This window comes from Tamandua tetradactyla, chromosome 9, assembly GCF_023851605.1.
Source record: "Tamandua tetradactyla isolate mTamTet1 chromosome 9, mTamTet1.pri, whole genome shotgun sequence".
NCBI lineage: Eukaryota > Metazoa > Chordata > Mammalia > Pilosa > Myrmecophagidae > Tamandua > Tamandua tetradactyla.
The window spans coordinates 109,313,304-109,317,679 of NC_135335.1; the positions used below are offsets into that span (position 1 = coordinate 109,313,304).

The 4,376-nt window shown below is 41.2% G+C and overlaps 1 pseudogene; it reads left to right on the forward strand.

Moving 5' to 3' along the window:
* The first annotated feature begins 253 nt into the window (after positions 1-253).
* Positions 254-1,364, forward strand: LOC143646277 (protein phosphatase inhibitor 2-like; annotated as a pseudogene).
* Positions 1,365-4,376: the final 3,012 nt, after the last annotated feature.

Genomic DNA, 4,376 nt, shown 5'->3' on the forward strand with positions numbered 1-4,376 from the left:
TTCTTCCGGATTAAAAGCCTTTCACAATAAACTCCTCCTCGCTGGGATCTACACTCCCATCCCCCACGCTCAACCAGCCACCCTCAATAGCCTAGCCAGAGACTTCTGTGCTCCCACAGCGGGGCCTGCCACCCCCCCAACAGCTTGAAGCAACTCCAGAAGACAGACCATGAGCTCAAATTCCATCAAGATTAAGGGAGCAGGTCTCGGTGCCAGCAGGTGCAGCCGCCTTAGCCTTGAGCGGGCTCCGTGACTGCCTGGAGGGTCCTTGCTCACGTCTGTCCTTTTCCTTTCTCGAGCCCGCGCCAAGCGCCAACACTGAGCCTACAGCCGGATCGGCGGGCAATGGCGGCCTCGACGGCCTCTCACCGGCCCATCAAGGGGATCTTGAAGAACAAGAGCTCTGCGACTTCCTCTGTGTGGCTTCGGCAGAGCAGCCTGGCGGGAGTGTCGATGAAGAGCTGAGTGAAAAATCCCAGAAGTGGGATGAAATGAACATCCTGGCAACATATCATCCAGCAGACAAAGACTATGGCTTAATGAAAATAGATGAACCTAGCGCTCCTTACCATAGTATGATAGGTGATGATGAGGATGCTTTGAGTGACTCAGAAACCACTGAAGCCATGACACCAGATCTTTTAGCCAAAAAATTAGCTGCTGCTGAAGGCTCGGAGCCGAAGTATCGGGTTCAGGAACAAGAAAGCAGTGGGGAGGAGAATAGTGACCTCTCACCTGAAGAACAAGAAAAAAAGCGACAGTTTGAAATGAAAAGGAAGCTTCACTACAATGAAGGACTAAATATTAAAGTAGCTAGACAATTAATTTCAAAAGACCTGCATGATGATGAGGAAGATGAAGATGAAGAAATGTGAGAGGCTGCCGATGGAGAGAGCATGAATATGGAAGAATCAAATCAAGGATCTACTGCAGGTAACCAACTACAAAACAAATCCAGTTCATAGAAGAGATTTGTTCAACAATGCAATTGTTTGTCAGATACAAACCCTGTTAGTATAATATACCGCTTCTTGTCCTCTACAATTCATGACTGAAGTACTGAAATGCATACCAATTATAATATATTGCCAAGAATTAAATGGTAATCTTAGAGACTGATTAGACTGAAAATGCCTAATTGATACCTATATTCTTGTGCCTAGTACTTCACCACAAATACAGCATAATGTCATCGATCCAAAACTGCATTACTTTTATATGAACACTGGTTAATTTGTATAACATATTATATAGCTTTTTATGCTTTAGAGGTTAAAACATTATCTTCTGGGGGCGTGGCTAATTTATTTTCTTCACTTCCAGATGTGGTAGCTCTTAAAAAAAGTTTGTTTTTTTGTTTTTTTTTTTTTTGTATTTTAATCAAAATCCCATTGGAACAACAGATTATATAGGCTGATTAATATTCAGGCTTAAACGTATTTTAACACTTTTCTTCAACTTGATTTGTCTGTTTAATTGAAAAGGATTATAAAAGTTACTGTTCCAGTTTCTTGGCCTACTACCTTTAAAACTCCTCTTGAGTTCTCTGTGCTTACAAGGAAAGAATTGAACTTTTTCTCATCAAAACTAGCCTTTTAACACAAATAAATTATCAAGTTAAACTTGAAAAAAAAAAAAATAAGGGAGCAAGAACTCTCCGAGAGGGCTATGAACAGGGTTAAAATCAGGGCGAGGCAGCTGGGTAAGCAATGGGAGAATTCCCAGAAGCGGTCAGGCCTCAAGGAAAAATTATTTCTGAAGAAGAGCAATGAACAGTACCTGCAGGGCGAGGGTGGGGGCAAATGGTTCCGCACCTGAGTGAGCCATCTATGGGGAAGGGTAGAGCCAACAGACCCCACCTGACTGAGCCATCTATCATCATGCGTCCACAAATGAGGGCAGAGGGGAGGGTAGTAAAGTAGTTCATAAAAATGTAAAAAGAAAAACAATCCATACAAGCTGTGCTGGTTTGAAAGGAAGTATGCCCCCTAGAAAAGCCATGTTTTAATCAAAATATCATTTCATAAAGGTAGAATAATCTCTATTCAATACTGTATGTTTGGAACTGTAATCAGATCATCTCCCTGGATGATGGGATTTAGTCAAGAGTGGTTGTTAAATTGGATTAAGGGACAACATGTCTCCACCCATTTGGGTGGGTCTTGATTGGTTTATTGAAGTCCTATAAAAGAGGAAATATTTTGGAGAATGAGAGGTTCAGAGAGAGCAGCACCATGAAGCAGAAAGTCCACCATCCAGAGACCTTTGGAGATAAAGAAGGAAAACGCCTCCTGGGGAGGTCCATGAAACTGGAAGCCAGGAGAGAAATCTAGCAGATGACACCATGTTCGCCATGTGCCCTTCCAGATGAGAGAGAAGCCCTGACTGTGTTTGCCATGTGCCGTCTCACTTGAGAGAGAGACCCTGAACTTCATCGGCCTTCTTGAACCAAGGTATCTTTCCCTGGATGCCTTTGACTGGACATTTCTATAGACTTGTTTTAATTGGGACATATTCTCGGCCTTAGAACTGTAAACTAGCAACTTATTAAATTCCCCTTTTGAAAAGCCATTCTGATTCTGGTATATTGCACTCCAGCAGCTAGCAAACTAGAACACAAGCATATTGCCCACAGTTTGGGGCCCCTCGTCCCTTATTTCTTTTCTTGCAAGAGTGCCCTCATGTTCCTTCTCCATGTGTGTTCTTAATAAACTTTCTACCTGCTTACTGTAAAGACATATATGCATATACACACACACACATATATGCATATATGGATATTTATATATTTCCATAATCTGATAACTTCTCTCCACCTCAGCCACCACCACCCAGGTCCTAGCCACCGTTATTTCTCCCCAGGTTATTGCCCAGCAGCTTTCTAACTGAAGAGGATAGAGCAACCAGAACAAGCCATGAGCAGTTCTCTTAAATTCCCAGTTGTGTATGCCACCAGTTAAAGGTCTGTTTAGTGAGCGACTTGCTGAGGGCCTCGAGTCTCAGCCCCTGCTTTGCTAATCAATCATCTTTCCAGCCACTTTTTGCAAGCTGACTCCTTGATATAAACTTCAAAATGTTGCAGACTTCAGACTTGTGATTGTGTTGCATTTATAGCCACTACTGAATGACTGAAAAGGTACAGGAAGCTACATTGGACTGTCATGTGCAAAAGTACTCTGAAAATGTAAGATGGTAAACAAAAATGAGGCATTTTTTGTATATTTGGCTCTGATAAGTAATTATCTTCTCAGTGATTTAGTGATTTAATTTAAAAATTCTTAATTATGTAAAAATGCATAGTTTTAAAAATGTATTAGTTTGTTAAGTTGCTGGAATTCAATATATCAAAAATGAAATGGCTTTTAAAAAGAGAATTTATTAAGTTGCAAGTTTACAGTTCTAAGCCTATAAAAATGTCCAAACTAAGGCATCCATGGAAGGATGCCTTAACTCAAGGAAGGCCAAAGGGTCAGGAACCCCTCTGTCAGCTGGGAAGTCATGTTGCTGGCATCTGCTGGTCCCTTGCTCCTGGGCTCCGTTGCTTTCAGCCTGTGTTCCTATGGGGTTCCTCACTTTGCTTCTCTGTGACTGGCTTTATCTCTTGGCTTCCTTTCACTCTCTCCAGGTTCTGGCTTGCTTAACATCTCGTGGCAGCATCTGCTGGCCTCCAAGCATCTCCAAATATCCTTGTCTCTGTTCTCTGAAGCAACTGCTCTCTAAGCACCTGCAGCTGCTCTCTCTGTCGGCTCTGTGGTTTCTGTCATTTCTGGCTCTCTCCAAAATGTCTCCTCTTTTAAAAGATTCCAGTAAACTAACCAGGATCCACCTTGAATGAGTGGAGTCATGTCGCAAACTAATGAAAAGGTCACACCAAAAATTGGGCGTGACACATCTACATGAAGATAATAGAATCAAAAGTTCTGGCCCTACAATATTGAATCAGGATTTAAAAAAAAAAAGCCTGCCCCCACAAGATTGGTTTAGGATTAAAGCAGGGCTTTTCTGGGGTACATAATAGGTTCAAACCAACACATCACCATTTTATTTAAAATTCAAGATCCTCAGCTAAAAAAATGGGAATCTGATTCTAATTTTAAGTACTTAACAATGTTTCCTTAATGCCAGGATTGTTTCTACTTTATTACCTAATTCATCTGTATAAATCAAGTGTTTTTCAAAATGCATTATCTATATAGAAAAAGCAATATGGTGTTCTGACAAAGAGTATGGACTAAAACATTTGATCTGAATTCTGATACTAACCAGTATAAAAGGAAAGTTACTTAAACTCTCCCAGAATCAGCTTCTTCGTCCCTAAAATGAAAATAGTAATTTCCCCTGGTGTTGTAAAAAGTGAGCATGAATTTTTGAAGCAG